General features: G+C 43.0%; 1 protein-coding gene across 1 annotated transcript in view; it reads left to right on the top strand.

The window, feature by feature from the left end:
• Positions 1-24,830, top strand: part of LOC126470785 (uncharacterized) — a 742,455-nt gene that overhangs the window by 333,134 nt on the left and 384,491 nt on the right. The window lies entirely within an intron of this gene.

Below are 24,830 nucleotides of genomic sequence, written 5' to 3'. Positions count from 1 at the left end.
ACACCTTCATCATATACAGCGTGTCCAAGTCCTTTTGCCACAAGATCAGCCTGTCAGAATGTATTTCTGCCAATGGCTGTTTGGAAAGATGTAGTGAAGATCCACTTTTCGTAACAAGAATACTGCTCACAGACGAGCCCAATTTCACGGGAGATGGGATTATCAGTTTTTATAACAAATTTTTGAGGGCCGATGGAAATCTACACGAAACTGAAGAAGCAATCCAGCGCCGATTTTCTATTAATATGTGGGCTATAGACTAATGGGAGCTTCCATATTGCCAAACAGACTGACTGGTGCAAGGCATCGTCAGTTCCTATCAAACGACTTCTCTGTCCTGCTAGAGGAGGTACCATCCCAGCAAGGGCTGAATGTGGTGCATGCATGAAGAAGCACCAGCCCATTTTCTCCGACATGCCAGGCAACACCTAACACGAACATTTCATCTACATCTACATCTATACACCGCAAGCCACCTTACAGTGTATGGTGGAGGGTACCTTGTGTACCCCGTTGCCTGTTGCAGTCGCATATGGTTCGCTATAAGAACGATCGGTGGTAAGCCTCCGTGTCGGCTCCAATCCATCCAGTTTTATCTCGATGATATTTTGGCGAAGGAGGAAGCAGTCTATTGACTGACTCTTCTAGGAACCTACGCTCTCTGAACTTTAAGAGTAGACCATACCGTGATGCAGAACGCCTCCCTAGCAGCTTCTGCCACTGGAGTTGGCTGAGCAACTGCGTGAAGCTTTCGCGCTTACTAAATAAGCCTCTAATGAAACGTGCTGATCTTCTTTGGATCTTTTCTAATTCCCTTATCAGTCCTATCTTACGGATCGAATACTGATGAGCAATATTCAAGTATTGGTCGAAAGAGTGTTTTGTAAGCAGCTTCATTTTTTGATGAACTAAATTTCCTGAGGACTGTCTGCCATCTGTCTTACTCGCGATTAATTTTATGTATTCGTTCCACTTCAAAACGTTTCGTATGAATACTACTAAATATTTTATGGAAGTAACTTCTTCCAGTGGTTGTTCTCCAATTGCGTAATCATAAAGTAAAGGGTCTTTATTTCTATCTATTCGCAATGCGTTACATTCGTTACGTTGATGGTCAATTGCCACTCCCGCACCAAGGGTCGGTCCTCTACTGGTCTTCTTGGGTTTCACTACAATTCTCTAGCGTCGCGACTTCCCTGTATACAACAGTATCATCAGCGAAAAGTCTCTTGGAACTTCCGACATCATCTAATAGGTCATTTGTATACGGGGTGGTCCATTGATCGTGACCGGGCCAAATATCTCAGGAAATAAGTGTCAAACGAAAAAACTACAAAGGACGAAACTTGTCTAGCTTCAAGGGGGGAAACCAGATGGCGCTATGGTTGGCCCGCTAGATGGCCCTACCATAGGTCAAACGGATGTCAACTGCGTTTTTTTAAAAAATAGGAACCCCCAATTTTTATTACATATTCGTGTAGTGCGAAAAGAAATGTGAATGTTTCAGTTGGACCACTTTTTTCGCTTCGTGACAGATGGCGCTGTAATAGCCACAAACATATGGCTCACAATTTTAGACGAACAGTTGGTAACAGGTAGGTTTTTTTAAATTAAAATACAGAATGTAGGTACCTTTGAACATTTTATTTCACTTGTTCCAATGTTATACATGTACCTTTGTGAACTTATCATTTCTTAGAATGCATGCTGTTACAGCGTGATTACCTGTAAATACCACATCAATGCAATAAATGCTCAAAATGATGTCCGTCAGCCTCAATGCATTTGGTAATACGTGTAACGACATTCCTCTCAACAGCGAGTAGTTCGCCTTCCGTAATGTTCGCACATGCATTGACAATGCGCTGACGCATGTTGTCAGGCGTTGTCGGTGGATCATGATAGCAAATATCCTTCAGCTTCCCCTACAGGAAGAAATCCGGGGACGTCAGATCCGGTGAACGTGAGGGCCATGGTATGGTGCTTCGACGACCAATCCACCGGTCAGGAAATATGTTATTTAATACCACTTCAACCGCACGCGAGCTATGTGCCGGACATTCATCATGTTGGAAGTACATAGCCATTCTGTCATACTATGAAACATCTTGTAGTAACATTGGTACAGCATTATGTAGGAAATCAGCATACATTGCACTACTTAGATTGCCATCGATAAAATGGGTGACAATTATCCTTCCTCCCATAATGACGCACCATACATTAACCCGCCAAGGTCGCTGATGTTCCACTTGTCGCAGCCATCGTGGATTTTCCGTTGCTCAATGGTGCACATTATGCCTGTTTACGTTACCGCTGTTGGTGAATGACGCTTCGTCGCCAAATAAAAAGCGTGCAAAAAATCTGTCATCGTCCCGTAATTTCTCTTGTGCGCAGTGGCAGAACTGTACCCGACGTTCAGAGTCGTCGCCATGCAATTCCTGGTGCACAGAAATATGGTACGGGTGCAATCGATGTTGATGTAGCATTCTCAACACCGACGTTTTTGAGATTCCCGATACTAGTGCAATTTGTGTGATACTGATGTGCGGATTAGCCGCGACAGCAGCTAAAACACCTACCTGGGCATCATCATTTGTTGCAGGTCGTGGCTGACGGTTCACATATGGCTGAACACTTCATGTTTCCTTAAATAACGTAATTATCCGGTGAACGGTCCGGACATTTGGATGATGTTGTCCAGGATACCGCCCGTTGGGCATTTTGATCACAATACCCCATACGTCAACACAATATCGACCTTTTCCGCAATTGGTAAACGGTCCATTTTAACACGGGTAATGTATTACGAAGCAAAAACGTTCGCACTGGAGGAATGTTACGTGATATCACGTACTTATACGTTTGTGACTATTACAGCGCCATGTATCACAAAGCGGAAAAAGTGGTCCAACTAAAACATTCTTATTTCTTATCGTACTACACGAAAATGTAATAAAAATGGGGGTTCCTATTTTAAAAAACGAAGTTGATATCCGTTTGACCTATGGCAACGCCATCTTGCGGGCCAACCATAGCACCATCTGGTTTCCTCCTTGAAGCTAGACGAGTTTCGTTGTTTGTAGTTTTTTCGTTTGATGCTTATTTCGAAAGATATTTGGCCCGGTCACTATCAATGGACCACCCTGTATATAGTGAAAAGTAATGGTCCTATAACAGTCCCCAAGGGCACGCCCGAAGTTATTTTTACGTCTGCAGACACTTCTCCGCTGAGAATTACATGTTGTGTGCTATTTCCTAAAAAAACTCTTCAATGCAGCCACACAGATGGTGTGATATTCTGTATGCTCGTATTTTGTTCGGTAGGCCTCTGCGTGAAACTGCCTTCCGGAAGTCAAGGGTACGGCATCTACCTGGGCGCCATTATCTGCTGCTTTCTGGGTCTAGTGCGCGAACAGAGCGAGCTGGGTTTCCTACAGAGGAGATTTTCAGTCTTCATAAATGTCATAATACGCGAGCATAAAATATTTTCCAAAATTCTACAACATAGAATACCCTTCTCGGAAACAAGAATGACCAGTGCTTCTCTCCAATAATTAGGAACGTTCGTTCCTCCAAGTTAGTCATACTTTGTGAAAGAAATCCCACTGGGAAATGCCTCTGCAAGGTTATATTTCTTTCGCTTAACAGTCTTACGATTTGGTAGCTGTGCGGAGGACTAAGAATGTAGCCGACGATAATGCCGAACTGCCGTAGTTGTTGCTTCTGCTGGTTGAAAACCAAATCGTCTCCAGAACCACAGATAATTGTGGAACAGGCAATAGTTAGAATTGCAACTTACTCTGCCTGTCCACTACTGCTCTCAACACTCACGGGTTAACGGTTAGGTGCCCATACACTGGCGCAATCATAGCTGCACACCGTGTCTCCGGGAGCGCCCAACAAACGCTTCCGCACTCTTTCGTCACTCAAGCTGCTCACAAAAATAAATAACGGCACAGTTACTGCCATTTCGTCTTTGCTTTCGATACATTAAAATAAAGTTCCTTATACAGTCAGAAATAAATGCACTATTACATCCATTACGTATTAACTATAGTTTCTGTAATAAAGCTGAGATATCCACAGTCAGAAGTACAGTACAAGCTACCAACGGATATTAAACGGCGAAAAACTTTGGAAGATGCAGAATGTATTTTATTTGCATTTTCGGTGTTGCAGCTTGTCGAAAACATGTAACTCGCATGGTGCAAGGTTTTCCTTCCTTCTCGATCTGCATCATCCACGTCTAGGCGGACCTGATCAAATTGTTGGAACCATTTCACTACAGCTGGATGCGACACTGCATTTGGTCCCTATACCGCAACAGTTTGACAGTGAATCTTTGTAAAATTTAGACGTTTTGATTACAAGAGTCATACCATACCACATATTTTAACTTTGGGGTACCTTTGCAGTTGCCGCACATTTCAATCACTCTCTCACCTGTTATCTGTACCGCAGCAAAACTGTGTCTGCAGAAAACCCGGAACATGTACCCTCTTATGACAATACGCCACTCTTGTTGCTCATTGGTCTTAGCGAGGAAAGACAAATGGTTCAAATGGCTCTGAGCACTATGGGACTTAACAGCTAGGTCATCAGTCCCCTAGAACTTAGAACTACTTAAATCTAACTAACCTAAGGACATCACACACATCCATGCCCGAGGCAGGATTCGAACCTGCGACCGTAGTGGTCGCGCGGTTCCAGACTGAAGCGCCTAGAACCGCTCGGCCACTTCGGCCGGCTAGGAAAGACATATGTAACTTACTATATAAAGTGCCTGCGCACGTGTACGCTAGTTCTTCGCATTTTAATCACTTACTGATGGTTCATTCTTCTACACATCACATCAGTTGGATTCACTCCGCCCATTTTCCTGACTGTTGCGATTTTCACACATGCGCAATTTCCTCACTATTTTAATGTCAGTCGTATATACATACTTTTATGTAACTTAATATGATAGTGCAAAGGAAGACATCACACACTTCATAATGTTTGTCTAAATTATTCACTTCGGTAGGTATTAACATAATTGCATTTTGAACTTGATTTCATTTTATTTGACGAGGGTTTAATTAATATTTGGCCACTCTTAATGAAACCGTTGCATCATCAAACGCACGTGTAATTACTAGATTTGGAATAAAAGAGAAATTGAGCGCTGTGGGTCTTCGTTATGAACACGGAGCTCGTAATTGTGAGCAGCTGGGATGAGATCTCCATCTGCCTACTCTGCTTTAGATTTTTATGGTTTTATTAAATTATTTCAGTCGCGCACCGGATGTTTCTACGTAGAAGAGGTTCGCCGAGTTCCTTTCCCACACTTGTCGATTCGATATCTGTGACATGTTAAAATATAACCTGTCTTCTTACTTTGGAAATAGAGAGACCTTTTGAAACACAGAGATATTCGTGGAACTGAACGAAGCTATACTGATTCATTACTAAAGAAACTGAACTGCAAACTTGAAATTAATACTGTAGTGTTCATGTAGTGCATTTGTAATAAAGGTGAACTTGCGATAAAGTTACAAGGCTATAGTGCTTTCACTACCTTTATTAAAACAATTGGTGAAATTTGCCTGCATTTATTTCCAATGAAACTGAAAATAATAGAGAAAACCCCCTAGCAATGCAACACGAAACATACGTGGAGAAGAAAAAATAATCAAGACAGTTATTACCGGTTCCCTTTCAGTAACCTTCTGATATCATTGTAGTCTAAGCTGCTTCACTGACCGACAGATTTCCAATGAGGCTTAATGTGAACACATTTTGATCTATTATTATTATTATTATTATTATTATTATTATCATTATCATTATTAATGGCTTCCGCAATTTATCCATTCAGCTGTCTATCAAGTTACAGCGAGTGTAAGAAATTATTATTTTAATGCACAACATAGACAGATAAACAAACACGCATTTACAAAAAAAAATTGTAACTCTCTCACCGAAACGTATTTATCGCGATTATTTTAATAGGTATAGCCCTATTGGTGCTGGTATGCCACTTCCTTCATCCGGTCTTCGAACTAACTTACCCAGCCCGTTACAGGGGAGCTACAGTTTAATGTGGACTTACACATTTAACGGTCATTTCCTGAGTAAATGAGAAATAAGTCGAAGGACTGAGCTGTGTTGGAACCTAAACCTCTGGTATTCTAGTCTGATTAACACCGAGTTATAGAATTGAGAACTGAAGTAATGAGATCAATTCACCTCACATAAACAGCGAGAATTTCCTCTTCGTTATTTTGTTGAGCACATGCTCTACATCTTTTGCAAATATTCTTCGTAACAATGAAAACTGACTGAAAGTTGAACTAAAGACCAGATAAAAGGAACAGAGCATCCGTAAACAATTTCTCTTCTTTAGAGCCAGCAGCATAATATATGTCGGATAATAACATGATTATTAGAAAGATGCATCAGAATAGCTGCTTATAATAATTAGTCTTTATTAACGATAGAATTCTTGAAGAAATGAAAATCTATATACACACACACGAGAAAATACCCATAAGAAATATTAAACGAACAGACAGAATTTAGGCACAAATACTCCCCCAAATGCCTTACTGAACAATTAGAAAACGAAAAAGATAAATCGAAGACAACACATGCAACAACCAAAGATAATCGTGAGAAAATGCAGTTAGTAAAATAATATCGCTGTTCATCTGTTTAATCTTTGAAAACATACGACTCGTAACGAGCAGAACTGTCAAACTGCTGTCAAACCATAACTAACGTATTATTTTCGACATATTTACATCATTTACTATCTAATCAAAGCATTGACAGTTATAAGACAGTTCACTAACGACATAATATGGACGTCACATCATTCTAGACGTGAGTGCAGTACAGTCACCTTAATATAAATGACGTTCACATTTATACACTGTCCCACCGAAATTGTATTCGCAGGTACTTGACAATGGCTATAAAAGCCGAAACAGTCTGTCGTTAATAAAGATTAATTTTTATAAGCGGCTATTCTGGTGCATCTTTGTAATTAAGGACTGTAGTAGTCTATAAGCAATCAATTAACAAGCGTATCTAGAGTAAAACTTTAAAATGAACGAACTTGTTCTTCGCTGAAGGCCTGTAGTCGTATAACATAGCATGAAGGGAAGAACACAATGCAGCACTAACATAAAGGGAATATGACATCGCCATTGGATCTAACCTCGTGTGTGTCTTCAATGCAGTGTCTTGAGACAATGGGACGTCTGCGATCTAGCCAGCACACCGCAGCTGTTCGCGCTCCTGGATAAGAGTTTCATAAACTGCCGCAGTACGTGCGAACGGTGCGAACAATTCGACAGATTTATCCTTGGCAAAATATGATAAATGATACTGACACATTCCGTGGTAGACGTACGTGATAGCGCCGAACGTGAAATGTAAACGTGCGGTCTCATAAAAGGCAGCGCGCTGCCGTGGAGTCAGCAGAAACATGCTCCGGTGTGCAGCGGCGGCACCTGTGTGCCTCGTGTTGGTGGGGGTGGTGGTGGCGGGGGCGGTAGCGGGGACGGCGCACGAGGAGCTGCGCTTCCCACAGGGCTTCATGCTGGGCGCGGCTACCGCCGCCTACCAGATAGAGGGCGGCTGGAATGCTAGCCACAAGGGCGAGAGCGTGTGGGACCACGTGGCCCACGAGCACCCCGACTGGTTCAAAGGGGGCGACACGGGTGACGTCGGGCCCGACTCGTACCACCAGTACAAGCAAGACGTCGCAGCGGTCGTCGCCATGGGCCTGAAGCACTACCGCTTCTCGATCTCCTGGCCTCGGATGCTACCCGACGGCACTACGGACCAGGTCAACGAAGACGGCATCCGGTACTACAACAACCTCATAGACGAACTGCTGCGCCACAACGTTACCCCGGTCGTCACGATGTTCCACTGGGACCTGCCACAAGTCATGCAGGACCTTGGTGGTTGGCCAAATCCTCTCATCGCCGATTATTTCGTCGACTACGCAGCCATACTCTTCAAACTGTTCGGAGACCGCGTCAAATGGTGGATCACATTCAACGAGCCGTCCAATGTTTGTGCAGGGTACGCCGACGCACGCGTCACTGCTCCCAGGTTAAGTGTCCACGGGTTGGGCGACTATCTCTGCGCACACACCATCATAAAAGCTCACGCCAGGGTCTATCACTTGTATAAGAAGAATTTCTACGAATCGCAGAAAGGAAAGATAGGAATTACACTTTATACAATGTGGTTCGAGCCGCAGTCGACTTCACCACTGGATGAAGAAGCGTCCAATCTGGGTCTACAGTTTCTGGTGGGGTGGTTCGCCCATCCTATTTACAGTAAGAAAGGAGATTATCCTGAAGAAATGCGCCGCAGGATTGACTACAACAGCCAAAAGGAGGGCAGGACCCGCTCCAGACTCCCATACTTCACCAAACGATGGGTGAAGTTCATTCAAGGCTCTGCAGATTTCTTCGGCCTCAATCACTACACTACCAAGCTCGCCACGATGAATGAAACTGGCCCGTATCCATCTCGCTTGCGTGATAGCGGAGTCAGCATGTTCTTCCATCCGACGTGGCCACAGACGAGGTCCAAGTTCTTCAGGGTGGTTCCCTGGGGATTCCGCAAAATCCTCAACTGGGTCAAGGAGAAGTACAACAATATACCGGTTCTTGTTACGGAAAACGGCCTCGCCGACGACGGGAGACTTCACGACACAGGTAGAGTGGGCTACCTCGCCAATTACATGCAAGAAATGCTCAAAGCTATTCGTTACGATGGATGTAACGTAATAGGTTACACGGCTTGGAGTCTTCTTGACAACTTGGAATGGTTCCAAGGTTACTCTTATCACTTTGGTTTGTATGCTATTGACTATACTGTACCGAATAGGAAGAGAATACCGAAGCTCTCTGCTCGGGCATTCGGAGATATTGTCAAGAAGAATTACATTCCTGAAGAGTACCTCAATATCACTGATAATTTTCGATCGTAGCAGTACTATCACTATAAATACGGTGTAAACAACTTATAATGTGAGCAACTGAGTTAATAAGATTCGTTGTAATAAATAATAAGTTGTTATTTTCTATAATTAATTAACAATGTACGTAAGATAACGTGAATAAAATGTGATTGTGGCAATAAAATATTTATGTCTGTGTTCAGCGAGGGAGAGATAAAATGCAGAGAGACGCCTTAAGAGCAGCTCTCACATACAACTTCGAAGTTTACAAGAAACATAACCACGTAACCGATAAGGCAAGCCATTAAAGGCAACATACATGGACCGTTTAATGTTAATAGGATCATAATATTTCCACGAGGTATTCTAATCCTTTTTTCCTTCCTTCCACGTTTCTAAGAAAATTATGTGCTCTACTTAAACTGTTGTCGATAGAGACTTTGAACGTGTTGCGCTACCCATCTCATTTTTACCTTACTGTTTCAGGTTATATAGTGTTTATTCATTTTCCTCTTCGTGTGCATCTGCATTTACACCTTTTATGAAGTATCAGTTTATATCCTCGCTCACTAAAAAAGCAAAGTAAAGATAATTTCAAAATGTGTGGACTAGTAAGGAGAGCCGCATCAAAGCAGCCTTCAGATAGAAGACTTTAACATGACGACCTTCATTTATCACCAGAAGTAATTAAGGTGTAGCACTTACCGTAGTACGGCTGGTCCCGGCGGAGGTTCGAGTCCTCAAATGGTTCAAATGGCTCTGAGCACTATGGGACTTAACAGCTGTAGTCATCAGTCCCCCTAGAACTTAGAACTACTTAAACCTAACTAACCTAAGGACATCACACACATCCATGCCCGAGGCAGGATTCGAACCTGCGACCGTAGCAGTCGCGCGGTTCCGGACTGCGCGCCTAGAACCGTTAGACCACCGTGGCCGGCGTTCGAGTCCTCCGTCGCGCATGGGTGTGTGTGTTTGTCCTTAGGATAATTTAGGTTAAGTGGTGTGTAAGCTTAGGAACTGATGACTTTAGCAGTTAAGTCCCATAAGATTTCACACACCTTTTTTTGACACTTACCGTAGTAATTATTGGAAAAGATGAATATTTGGAAGACTGAGGATACAAATCTTAGATGAAAACTAATTAAATTCAGGAATCTCCATCTGCTCTAACTTCTCAACCGTATTAGTTCATGTTGTCGACATTTCGTCGAAAGAACAAGACTACTGCTTCGTGCTTCGAAGAGGAACTACAGCGTCGGTTGCGAGCCAAATCAGTTCACTCAGCAACCCGCAACAACTAATCAGCGTACTTCAGGGATAACAGAAAAAAATCCGTATTCAATATATCATAACCTTGTGGAAACCGTTTCCCGGATATTAAACACTGTTGCAATAGCTAAAGGATGCTCTACGCACTGTTGATTACATATCTGGCGTGTTTGTAACGGAGACCTTTGCTCACATTGTGTGCGTAATAAAGCAACACAGATTGATTGCATCATTTGGTTTTTAAGCTTGATAGATACCTCATAGCCTTTACTGCGTAGGAGATTCAAGAGTAAAGAAGCCGTGAGGTAAAGAGACATAATTTCACGATTCTCTTCTTTCAGAATTTTAACAAATGTCAACTTCGTTTAGGTTTTTGGGCTGTATTCTTACGAGACGTGTGACTTTGCTTGCACATTGAGTTGATGGTTAGGGTAAATGCTTTATTAGCATGTGGGGGCGTGAAAACAATAGAACTAAGAATACACATTGCTGTACTAGTGAAATGCATAAATGCTTGCCCGTAGTTCTTTTTCGGTAAAATTGTATTTTGCAGTTCAACTGCATCAGGTGACTCGTACCCTGATTTCAGGTGCCTAATTGTCCAAATGGGCTGAAGCTGGAACGATTTGAATCGGTTTCGATATACCGCGTATCGCTTTAAGAAAAAAGAAATCCGGAGTTCCAGGAGTTTGATTAGTTTAAAAATTCATTAGCGTCAATGAAAATGTGATTCATACGATCTCTCAGAATCTGTGTTCAAAGTACATACACTCTTAAACACGAGTATGTCATTACAACCAGTGGTGAGGAGCAACTGTTAAAAACTGTGTGCCGGACCGAGACTCGAAGTCGGGACCTTTGCCTTTCGCGGGCAAGTGCTCTACCAACTGAAGTACCCAAGCATGACTCACGACCCGTCCTCACAGCTTCAATTCTGCCAGTACCTCATCTCCTACCTTCCAAACTTCACAGAAGCACTTCTGCGAACCTTGCAGAACTAGCACTCATTTAAGAAAGGAGTGCTAGTTCTGCAAGGTTCACAGAAGAGCTTCATCATCATCATCATCATCATTATCATCACACCTAGACCCAACACTGACACGCCACTGGAAGGATAATGATGAGGCTTGTATTTTATACAGGAGAGACAGTGTCCACAGGAGACGACAGCACTTGGCGTATCGCTGGTACCTTTGGTACACAGCTAGTGGTAAACGTCCGAACACATTCTTTCGTAGCTGCTTCTAATCACTTGACAATAGTCAGAATGTTTCCATTTGCTTACGAATAGCAACCAAGTCATCATCCCCTGACTGAAAAACAGCAAACACATCGGGACTGCGTTATGCCTGATGCAATATTTTACAGAAATGTAAACAGTTTATGCCTGGGGCAGTATTTTACAGAATTGTAAAAAAATAACTTTTTATTAAGCTTGCTAATTTGATTCTAATTTATGAGTTTCATATGCTACAAATATTAGCAGTAGTCTTTTGGAATTTAAGTAATTTATAGCCAAAACCGAGATATCTATTGTTTTACTACTTCTCTGAAACGTTTTCCAGGTTACGGTTGCTAAGAAAATTCGACAGTAGCGTTATTTTTTAATAAATGCAGACGATATACACTGCTATTAAAACAGAGAACTAATATGACACGATATGTTACAATTGTAAATCAAAAACACCGATTTATTACAAAATACGTGATACAAAACACTCATAAATTGCAAAAATCTTTGCAAACGTTCGAAAAACACGTTTAAATTTTATGTCAAGTTTTCTAAGTGAATTTATGTAACGCAGTGGTTTTGCTCTCAGAGAAAAGAAATTTCGGGAGTCGGCTATATAAATAAATGTACGATTTGCAAGGATTTTGCTACGTAGTTAATTTTTCGTCCCCTTTTACACTAGCGTGCCAAACAAAAACTCTGCAGCTTCAGTACATTTCAGAGAAACGACATGAAATGTATGCGGGTATCTACTATCTGTAATCTGTATACACGATTTGGTAGACTATGTGAACAGCCCTCTTAGATGATTTGCAGATAATGCTGTCGTTTATCTTCTAGTAAGGTCACGAGAAGGTCTATACGAATTACAGAATTATCTAGACAAGATATCTGTACGGTGCGAAGCGTGACGGTTGAACCTGAACAATAATAAGTTTGTGGCCCTCCATATGAGTACTAAAAAGAAACCATTATGTTTCGTTTGCATGATAAACACCGCAAATTAAACTAAGTACATAGGGATTAAAATTACTAATAAATTAAACTAGACATACGACATAGAAAATGTTGTGGGAAAGGTTTTTATTGGCAGACTACATTGAAACTACATGCAACAAATCTAGTAAAGAGACTGCCTACACTACGTTCGTCCGTCCTCTACTAGAGTATTGCTGCGCGTTGTAGGATCCTTGCCAGGTAGGACAGACGAAAGATATCGAAAAATTCGAAGAAGGGCAGTTCATTTTGTATTATTGTGAAATAGGGGAGAGAGAGTCACGAATATCATACGACAGCTGGGGTGGGAATCATTTAAACAAAGGCATTTTCCGTTGCGCCGAGATCTTTCCTGAAATTTCAGTAATTCACTTTCTTCTCCGAATGCGAAACTATTTTTGTGACTCCCATGTACATAGGGAGGAATGACTATCGTAAAAAATAAGACAAATCAGAGCTCGCACGGAAAGACTTGTGTGTTCACTTTCCTCACGTGCTGTTCGAGAGTGGAACGATCGAAAAAATAGTTTGAAAGAGGTTCTGTGAATCCTCTTCCGAGCACTTGGATATTAATAGCAGATTAATGATATAGTTGTCCATGTACCTGGCTGGTCGCAGCCGCTACTGTTGACACTCGGCGCGATGGGGAATGGGAACAGGGGGAAACGGGAAATGCATTTACGGTCGCTCCCATCAGCCACCGCGGCGAGTGTCAACTTCGTTTGGGCGTTATCGTAATTTCGGCTTTAGAGCGGTTATGATATGCACCATGTCTGCGTAACACTTGATAATGGCTCAAAAGTCGAAATCGTGGTACGGGAAATGAAACACGTGTAGTCAGATGGCAGCAGTATTAGCATTTGAAAAACTATATTATGACTGTGTTCTTAATAAAGGAATCATTATCAACATAGGAAATCGTTATGAAAAATTTGCATATCTATAAATAAATAGTTACTCGGTAAACAAAATATCACTTCAGTTTAACGAAGTATCTTTGAATTTTCGCCACAGAACTATACTGAAGTCTCCACCTCTTTTTAAGTCACACAATATGTTGAGAGAGTTTCGTAAATGGTTCAACGTCTCTAGCTGCTATAGTGCTCCAACACACTGTTTATTAAGCGCGAAAACGTCAGAGATGCTCTTCCAATTCCAGTGATGAATGTTAGAAGAGAGGCGTTCCACATCAAGCCGGGGTTTACTCTTAAAATTAGTAGAGCATAGATCCTAGAAGAGTCAATTAACTTATTGCTTCCTCCAACATATATCTCACGAAAAGGTCGTAAAAGCAGAATTAGAGAGATTTGAGTGGGTACGGAGCCTACCAACAATTGATCATTCCGCGCCTCATTGGCGATTGGAAAAGCGAGGGGGAAGTGAAAGTGTTTGCCAAATTACCCTCCGCAATACACCAAAAAGTGGCTTGCTGCGTATAGGCGTAGATGAAGACGTAACTAACATGATGTCAGTGGGACATTTTCTCCCTATGACGTAAAAATGTACAAAATATGCATAGCAAGACAAGATATATACAAAAGACGACTTAACTGGATATTTAAATTTGTTGTACGTAACTTGCTTTATGCCTGATGGGACAAAGAGTAGTGACATATGAGGTGTTTAAAAATAGTTACATATTCCTACAGGAGATAGTATTGTTCAAAACTAGAAGAACAGTCACTACAATGATATGTTCGAAAACCAATGTCTGTCGAGATACAGGCCAGTCCATCCTCTCATTCCCATCTGTCTGTTACGTAGAAGCACACATTACAGGCATTGCTGCGCGTGGTTACCACCCATACCGATACATCCTTCAGCCCTTATTTGCAGTGAATCACGCCCTCTTTCAAATACACCTGATTGCGTGACACACATTTGTCACACGCTGCTGTAACGTCTGCACATTGTCGATGAGTTGGCCGTACACCGATGCCTTCAAATAGACAGGCGTCAAAACGGATTCAGCTCTGACGACCGGGGAGTTCATACTATCGTACCTGCTTGAGCAACCTATCGCCCATGAAACGTTGCGTCGAGATCCATAGTAAATAAACTACAGTCGTCTTTCTGCAGTGATAATGTTCTCCAACAGCGTTCGTAATTCATCGCATAAAAATTGGTAATGCACAGCATTTGTTAATCTATCTGGTAAAGTGTATAGCTCTACGAATCTCTCACCGACAATTCCCTCCCGTACGTTGATACCGAAGCGGTACTGATGATTCACCTCCATGATGTCCTACAAATTACAACCATTCAAACATAGGCAATGAACTGCAACAGTAAGACGGTCTACACTACTGAATACTACATATAACACGTCACAAGTAAATCGGGCCATATTTCAACTGGTATTGGTTTCAGTACATATAACTACGGGAATTTTTCTTCTGTCTTTGACCATTACTGCCTCCTGTAGGAAAATGAGACAGTTTTTTTTTTTTTTTTAACCTGAATTCACGGTCACCATTTGGCAGTAACGTCTGTTGGTGTACACGGAGCCAAAAAATATACGCCCTGGTGGTTCTAAAGGGAAAGTGGTACTGCTAATGCTCGCTGCATGTCATTCTTTAGTTTGACTGAGCCTTGAGTGGTGCTAAAAATAGTGAACACCTGAAAGAGATCTGCTAGTGTTGGCTTCGTACGCGTTTAGTGAAACGAGCTCTCCGAGCTGGAGGCTGGTCAGCGTCTCTAGTCTTCTGCTATCGTGTGTTTTCTAATGGGACGTTTGACTATAGGAAGCGTAATAGAGCTCAGTTGCTCTATAACGTTCCAGTAACCTCGGTGGCTAGTGATAGACGACATCCAAGAAACTTTGCGGAAATAACTCAAAGATATTATTTGTGCATGTCATTTGTTTCGCCGGAAATCGGTACTCTCGGGTATGACATGCATGCTCCATACGGAAATGTGAATATTATTGGATCCAAGTACCACTCGTCGTGGAGAACTTTCCGTAGGAGTAAAACAATAATCATATTTCACTTAGAACAATGAAATTTATCACTTAACGATATCTTAGAATGCCAGAATACGTGAAATCTGTGAAAATCATGTTTTTTGGGAGGAGACTATTTTGTATGTCCGAAATGTGGGGGGGGGGGGGGGGGCACCGCAAGTGGTGAGCGGCCCAGACACACGTTTCTCGGGGAGTTTTCCGTTGGGGCAGGGCTGGGGCTGGCGTGTGGACGCAAAATGGAATAAAGTGATGTCTATCTTTAAACTGTAGTTTTTATTTGGCCCAGCCAGCCACATACATTAAAAAAGTCTAGATATCACACTAAGACAGGCAAGGAATTGGGCGATAGTATCCTCCGCTACTGAACCAAAAAGTAAACCATAACTTATAGCCAAAAATAAACTTGCTTCAACAAGACTTTCGTAGTGAACAGGGCCATTTGTGTTTAGCTCCCAAAGATCTCGACTGTATCTGCCGTGGGAATATTGCACAAAAAGTTAAATCGTCAACCCATCTATAAACCGGAAAAAGTGCTGTCAATTAAGCACTTCTAAAATCCAAGGAAAGAACAAAGTTTTCAATTATCAAGGGAATAACTACTCCAGCGATATGTAGACACATCAAAAAATTTTTTTCATCACCCTAGTTCCAGAACTACTGAAGATAGACGTTGACTGTGGATATTGTATCACAGATACAGTCCCTTTGACTGTTCAGAGATGCCACTAAAACCGCCCAAAGATGTAAACAATCATGCATGAGCAGCGCCTATTCGACGGAGGGGTCCAACAGCCGATCAGTTCCAGTTATTCCACCAGGAAGGAGGTACATGACTCATGTTGTCAGTAGTTCAACCATGCCTGGACGGTCAATACCGCGGTTCGATCGCGTCCGCATTATTACTTTGTGCCAGGAAGGGCTCTCAACAAGGGAAGTGTCCAGGCATCTAGTAGTGAACCAAAGCGATGTTGTTCGGACATGGAGGAGATACAGAGAGACAGGAACTGTCGATGACATGCCTCGCTCAGGTCGCGCAAGGGCTACTACTGCAGTGGATGGCCGCTACCCACGGATTATGGCTCGGAGGAACCCTGACAGCAACGCTATCATGTTGGATGATGCTTTTCATGCAGCCACAGGACTTCGTGTTACAACTCAAACTGTGTGCAATAGGCTGCATGGTGCGCAACTTCACTCCCGAAGTCCATGGAGAGGTCCATCTTTTCAACCACGACACCATGCAGCGCGGTACGGATGGGCCCAACAACATGCCGCATGGACCGCTCAGGATTGGCATCACGTTCTCTTCACCGATGAGTGTCGCATATGCCTTCAACCAGACAATCGTCGGAGACGTGTTTGGAGGCAACCCAGTGAGGCATAGACACACTGTCCAGCGAGTGTAGCAAGGTGGAGGTTCCTTGATGTTTTGGAGTGGCATTATGTGGGGCCCACGTACGCCGCTGGAGGTCATGGAAGGCGCCGTAACGGCTGTAGGATACATGAATGTCATCCTCCGACCGATAGAGCAAACATATCGGCAGCATATTGGCAAGGCATTCGTCTTAATGGACGACATTTGCTCCCCCATCGTGCACATCTTGTGAATGACTTCCTTCAGTATAACGACATCGCTCGACTACAGTGGGGAGCAAGTTCTCCAGACATGAACCCTATCGAACATGCCTGGGATAGATTGAAAAGGCCTGTTTATGGACGACGTGACCCATCAACCACTCTGAGGGATCTACGCCGGATCACCGTTGAGGAGTGGGACAATCTGGACCAACAGCGCCTTGATGAACTTGTGGATAGTATGCCACGACGAATATAGGCATGCATCAATGAAAGAGGACGTGTACTGGGTGTTAGAGGTACCCGTGTGTACAGAAATCTGGACCACCATCTCTGAAGGTCTCGCTGTATGGTGGTACAACATGCAATGTGTGGTTTTCATGAACAGTAAAAAGGGCGGAAATGATGTTTACGTTGATCTCTATTCCAATTTTCTGTACAGGTTCGGGAACTCTCGGAACCGAGGTGATGCAAAACTTTTTTTGATGCGTATGTATACCACCACGTTGCGAGAAAAGCAGTTCAACTGTAGGAATCTTCCGGAAGACAAGTAAACGACCACAGCTCAAACGTAGGTGGGTGTTGCAGGGCACTGCCGGTGTTCTTAGGTCGTTAAAGCAACATACACCAAAAGGCCAGATAGCAGCAGTTTCAATGTACTTAATACGATCAGCCTATTCATCAGGGTCGCGTTCAACACGTCAATCGTTTTAGCCAATATAGAGATCATTATCTCAGGGCAGCCTGTAGGGAGCACATATGTACAAAAAGACAAAGTGATGAGATTTTTCTCTGCAAATGGATAATGTGCTGCGCAAGTAAAATATTGGAGAGAAATTTTTAACATACGTGACAGCAGTGCTTCCAGATGTCTATGTCACAACAAAACATTTCCTCGTGGCACTACATTACAAATATAAGGGAACAGCTACGCACACAAGACAACAATGAAAACAATATGTACAGTTTTCTCGACTGAATCAAAAGCGTCATCAACGACTTGACGAAATGTTCAAATGTTCAAAAGTGTGTGAAGTCCTAAAGGACCAAACTGCTGATGTCATCGGTCCCTATACTTACACACTAAATAAACTAGCTTACGTTAAAAACAACACACACACACACCCATGCCCGAGGGAGGACTCGAACCTCCGGCTGGAGGGGCCTTGCAATCCTTAACATGGCGCCTCAAACCGCGCGGCCACTGAGCGCGGCACTTGAAATTTGTGATGTTCTTCAGCGCAGTTTCCTTAGCAGATCACAGATGAAGCGGTTTTTGGTCGTGAATATTAATGTAGCAAAATTTTATGACGGCAGCGTTCTTCAGAATTTCCTGGCGCAAGTTGAACTGCTGCTACGTACGAGCACAGTGAAGAAAGTTGCCAATGACGCAACGAACTCTATGCTGTCGATCTCGCATCCTGTGCAGCCACACACGGCGGAAGTATAATTTGTTCTCAGGAAAACTGTGAAACAAACAGGGTAAACGCACTCTGGAGTGTGAAGCGAAGGAATGCGACACCTTTGACGAGTTTTCAAATCTATTTTGGTTCTGTTTGCTTCCGAAGTCGTTTCGACCTCAGGCAGTTACCAGTATTTCTTGTTATAAATTATACACAACGCAGTCCTCACACTACTTGATAAATTGGCATTTCAGTCTTACATACACAAACACATCCAAAACGCTTGCGTTCCTGTATCAGCGTGCACACAAACAAACACGATCGCTATCTCGCTCTCTCTCTCTCTCTCTCTCTCTCTCTCTCTCTGTTTCACACACACATACACAAATCACACAGAATCAGACAATACCATGCCGTTTATCTGCATCTACACACATACTTCACAAGCCACTGTGTGACGTGTGGCGGACGGTGCCATGTACCACAAATAGTCATTTCCTTACCTGTTCCACTCGCAAATGGAACGAGGGAAAAACGACTGTCTTTATGTCTCCATATGAGCCCTAATTTCTCTTGTTGTCGCGGTCCTTATGAGAAATGTACACTGATGTCAGTTGAATCATTCTACAGTCAGCTGCAAATGTCTGTTCTCTAAACTTTCTCGACAGTGTTCCACGAAGCCCGCATCTCGTGGTCGTGCGGTAGCGTTCTCGCTTCCCACGCCCGGGTTCCCGGGTTCGATTCCCGGCGGGGTCAGGGATTTTCTCTGCCTCGTGATGGCTGGGTGTTGTGTGATGTCCTTAGGTTAGTTAGGTTTAAGTAGTTCTAAGTTCTAGGGGACTGATGACCTAAGATGTTAAGTCCCATAGTGCTCAGAGCCATTTGAACCATTTTTGTTCCACGAAAAGAACGTCGTCTTCCCTCCAGGGATTCCCATTTGAGTTCACGAAGCATCTTCACAACACTCGCGCGTTGATCGAACCTACCGGTATTCCTTTAATCGATCTATTAGACATCCCAACACTAGATCATTACTCAAGTGTGGGTCTCACAAGTGTTTTATTTGCGGTCCTCATTTTAGGTGAGCTACACTTTCCTAAAGCTCTCACAGTACACCGACGTCGACCACTCACCTTCCCTACTACCGTCTTGAAGTGTTCGTTCCATCGCAGATAGCTTTGCAACGTTACGACTAGGTGTTTAATGAAGGTGACTGTATCAGCAGTACACCACTAAAACTGTATTCGAACATTACACTATTGTTTTCGCAACTCATCTGTATTAACTTATTTTTCTACATTTAGAACAAACTGAAATTAATCACACCAAATGGAAATTCTGTCTGAATTGTCCTTTGTCCTTCTACTGTCAGTCAACGAATATAGAGTCCCTCATACTACATCGTCATCAGCAAGAAATCAGAAATTGCTGCTCACCCTATCCGTCAGATCATTTATGTACATACAGAATAAGAGTGATCCAACCACACTTCCCCGGAGCATTCCTGACGATAGCCTTGTCTCTGATGAACGCTCGTCGCCCAGAACAACGTACTTGATTCTATTACTTTATATTGCAACGCAAGACGCTTTCTCTGATTGATTTAGCTGGTGGTGTGTGGTTACAGCTTTTAAAAAAACTGGCCGGCCGATGTGGCCGTGCGTTTCTAGGCGCTTCAGTCTGGAACCGCGAGACCGCTACGGTCGCAGGTTCGAATCGTGTCTCGGGCATGAATGTGTGTGATGTCCTTAGGTTAGTTAGGCTTAAGTAGCTCTAAGTTCTAAGGGACTGACGACCTCAGCTGTTAAGTCCCATAGCGCTCAGAGCCATTAAAAAAAAAAAAAAAAAAAAAAAACTGAAATTTCCTGGCAGATTAAAACTGTGTGCCGGACTCAGACTCGAACTGGGGACCTTTGCCTTTCGCGGGCAAGTGATCTAGCGTCTGAGCTACCCAAGCACGAATCACGCCCATTCTTCACAGCTGTACTCTGCCAGTACCTTGTCTCCTACCTTCCAGACTTCACAGAAGCTCTCCTGCGAACCTTGTAGAACTAGCTCGCTGGAAGAAACAAAATTTCGGAGTCATGGCTTAGCCACAGCCTGTGGGATGTTTCTAGAATGAGATTTTCACTCTGCAGTGGAGTGTGTGGTGATATGAAACTTCCTGGCAGATTAAAACTTCTTCCAGGAGTGCTAGTTCTGCGAGGTTCGCAGGAGAGCTTCTGTGAAGTCTGGAAGGTGGGAGACGAGATACTGGCAGAAGTAAAGCTGTGAGGAGGAGGCGTCAGTCCTGCTTGGGTAGCTCAGATGGTAGAGCACTTGCCCGCGAAAGGTAACGGTTCCGAGTTCGAGTCTCGGTCCGGCACACAGTTTCAATCTGCCGGGAAGCTTCATATCAGCGCACACTCCACTGCAGAGTTAAAAAAAAAAAATGCTGACATACATTTTTATTACATTAGGAAATTATAGATCCGTGCTACGATACATTTTTCCTATAGAAAGGAAACCAACTCTAATTGATATTGTTACCTTTATAGTCACTGTTGCCTGCAACAACGGGTCCTCTTCACGTCCGCAATCGTTTAGCGCTTTGGAAGGAATGACGGCGTTTAAGGGTCAATTGACATAATTAGAGTAAGGAAGGGGTATGTAAATTAGTCATGGGTCTCGCTGAGAGAAAAATCTCAGCATTAGAGACCTGCATGGACTACAATCATATTTGGAATGTGAGTTATTGTGTTTATAAATGTGTAGTCTTCGACATGATGGACTGGTGAGAATTGCTCTATGAGGAAACGCGTTACCCAAATTAATGTCGATTGGAGGGGTTAGTGTTCATGCTAATAATAACAACCTATTCGATTAGGCTGATTTTTCATAGTTTCGTAGTGAACATCTATTAGACTGTATGATGTGTAGTGAGATAGTGTTTTTGTTGACCATTTTCCAATTATTCAGAAGAATAATTTACGCTTGCTAGTTCTTTTAGTGTTTTTTCCGCCAACGTTTCCTCGCCTTAATCTTACGCCAACTGCGTGTTTAGTTGGCCAACCTTTCGCCAACCATGAGTGCTACTTGAACGTCCTGCTGTTTCACTACAGGGTCGACACAAAGGATAGCCAGCCTTTACACAGGCCCCTCATTCCTTCACTTACCATGACGCCCTTCCAGCCAACACCGCGCCATGCTCTTTCGAAAACATCAAACCATTTCTATTTTATAAAGTGAAAATAATTAAGTCCGACTCTGACTTTTGTTGTCATCAATATTTGTGTATTTCCGTATACACTCACGACTAAAATAGCGCGTTTATCACCAACCGAGATATTGTAGTGGTAAGACACTGGGCTCGCATTTAGGAGACGGTGGTTGGAATGACAGTGCAACTATCGAGATTTAGCATTTATGTGGTTCCCATAAGTCGTTTAAGGTAAATACTGAGAAGATTCCCTTGAAAAGGACGCAACCGATTTCCTTCCCCGAGTCGAGCTTGTGTTTCATCCCGAATGACCTCGTCATCGACGAAATGATAAACGCTAATCTTCCTACTTTCTTAATTTCAATTGCTTCTTGCCCACTTAGAAACAAATCGCTAATAAATTTCAACTGTTCGTGCCTTAATTTTATGGTATCTGGACCAACTTAGCTTGGCCACCAACTTCAACACTTTTACCCCTTACACACTTTTTAGAGCAAATCATGGAACTGACGTTACAGTAACAAGTAAAAATCATAATAGAACTAAATTGGTAACCTATTCATCGTTTTTGCGATCATTGACTGGAGAATAAATAATATTGGCTACCATGCACATATAATGACACAAGCATATTTTTGTAGTACAAAGATAATACTTATGGTACTGATAAAGTAGCGTGCATTCACGAATCCTTCCATGTCATCTGTTGGCACCTCAGAAGAGTTGCGGAAGGCTTTCACGATAACTAGAAAGGAGCTCTGGGCAGAGGACACGGAAACTGCGTGGTCGTATGCCCCACGCGGACGCTACTAAATATAGCCATCTCTGACGTCATATACCGAGGTGGGTGCGCACGTTTCTCCTGTCGCTTCTGCGCTTCCGCTTCTGTGAGGATTTCAGATAATCGGATAGCCAAGCATTAACAGGAACTGGCAGCAACGCGACGCATCTGATGCTACTCCTGTAACGAATCTGACTTACGCATTAGTCTGCATTAACTCACGTGATCAATCAGATACAATACGCGACTAATTCAAATCATTTTTGGAGAGCACTATATCAACATTTTGTAGAAATACTGTATCTCGGAGCTTCATCGTTCTTTCAGTATATTATTCTTTCTCTTTACTGAAGATCCACGAATGCAGCGTGCTGAGAACTGACTGGCCGAATGCTCCAGTTCGTACTCTAATCTCGTTTATCTCTTTCTCCTGGCCGTTTGCACGAAAAATATGAGGCAAATAGCCAACTCATTTTATGATCTAACTCAAATACGGATTATCTCAATTTTTCCGTAATTTCTCCTCCAAAGCAATGATACTGCTCTTTCAGTGGGAGGTAATGTTAACCTAGACAAGCTGATCTCAAATCTGGTTTGAGGTTCGGGTTCAGACTGGCGTGGTAGGTATACACTCTTTGGAGAATGGGTTTTACGAGAGTTTGTGAACGATCGTCGTCGTAGGTTCGTTACGTTTACGGTAACTCTACCTGTAAACCGGTATTAACCTTACTCTCTTCATGAAATTTTCTATATTGTTTCTATTTGGTGTCACATTGCTTTTGTTTTGTACCACCATACTTTACCATATGCAGAACAATCTCATCGAGTCTGCTCTCGAAAATATCACATTTTTGCTGTAGTTTATGAGTGTTGCCTCATACTTGCTGTATTGAAATTAAGCTTTCAGCACAACAAGCGAAAACTTATTCTACATAAATCTGTATTCTCTGCCCTTTTGGAAGTTACAGCATCAAATTCAGAGGTGTGCGGTCCGAATCCAGGTATTGGAAGGAATTTCATTGTAAGAATTTAGGTGAGGGAGAGAAAATATGGGGGCATATAGTTTGTAGCCACCATACAGTACACCAATGTGCTGTTATGACTGGGTGACGACATAAAACCATGAACAATGATGTGTCAATGGGATGAGGCTGCCGTGCTCGATAAACTCTATGAAACTCGCTCATGTCAATACGAATACAATACTCTATGGCACATGCATTCCTCTGATCCGTCCACTCGAAATAATTACAGACCTACACACCGTCAATAGGTCGGAAGACAAAAATTACGAACTACTTCCAATACGATCTTCTCACGAGCACATTGTCACTTAATTCAGTAAATAGATATGTGGGTACCACTGCCGGCCGCTGTGGCCGAGCGGTTCTAGGCGCTTCAGTTCGGAACCACGCGACTGATACGGCCGCAGGCTCGAATCCTGCCTCGGGCATGGATGTGTGTGATGTCCTTAGGTTTAAGTAGTTCTAAGTCTAGGGGACTGATGACCTCAGATGTTAAGTCCCATAGCGCTTAGCGCCATTTGAACCATTTGGGTACCACTGCAGTATGGAGAGTAATATTGTAAGATGACTGTTAGTATAACATGAAGGAGAGCAAGTACATTTCTACTGTTGACCATGTAATTTATGTTATTATTTGACAACAGTGACGATTCATGAATAAAATATTATTGGACGATACTGATTTTATATCGCCTTCTATGCTGCTGTAACTACACCGCCCGACAAAAAAGGGAGGCTCCCACAAGACATGATTCGATATCAATGTGACTTCGTATACATATACGACCGGCACGTAAATGGCTAGAGCTGCAGTTCCCCGTGCTAGGTAGAACGAACACAAGGCCGTATTGTTGTCGTTCGAATTTAGTGTTGTAACCAGGCCTGTAGGTTATATAAGGGGTGAGGACAGTGCCAGATGTTGAATGATCGCCTTGAGGAACACGGAGGTGCCGCGTACAAGTGCGAGACAGCACTATCAGCACTTAACAAAGTTTCCAAGGAGCCTTATTGTGGGTCTCCACTTGCCTAATTGGTCGAATCGTGCAATATCAAGATATGTGGAATATTCAGATGTGGCTGTGGCCCGATGCTGGAGAGCGTGGGAACATGAAGGCAGCCATACTCGTCGTTAAGGTACCGGTCGACCGGATCTGACCACCATAAGCAAGGGTGCACCAAGTACATCGTAACTCCATCACATCTTCGCCTGCCATCAGTGAACAAGTAATGGACTCCCCACAACATTTTGTGTCATCTCGTACCATTGATCGGAGGCCAACAGCAGCCTGACTCGGAATTATCATGAAATGCGTAGGCTGGTGTCAACATCACACCACAAACGGCAACGTTCGGAGTGGTACCGTGATTGGGAAGCGCGGAATGCCAATGAAAGGTGTCGCATAGACTTCAGC

This window comes from Schistocerca serialis, chromosome 3 (genome assembly GCF_023864345.2).
Source record: "Schistocerca serialis cubense isolate TAMUIC-IGC-003099 chromosome 3, iqSchSeri2.2, whole genome shotgun sequence".
Lineage (NCBI taxonomy): Eukaryota > Metazoa > Arthropoda > Insecta > Orthoptera > Acrididae > Schistocerca > Schistocerca serialis.
Note: the sequence above shows the minus strand (reverse complement) of the source record. Positions and strands in the feature narration are given on the sequence as shown.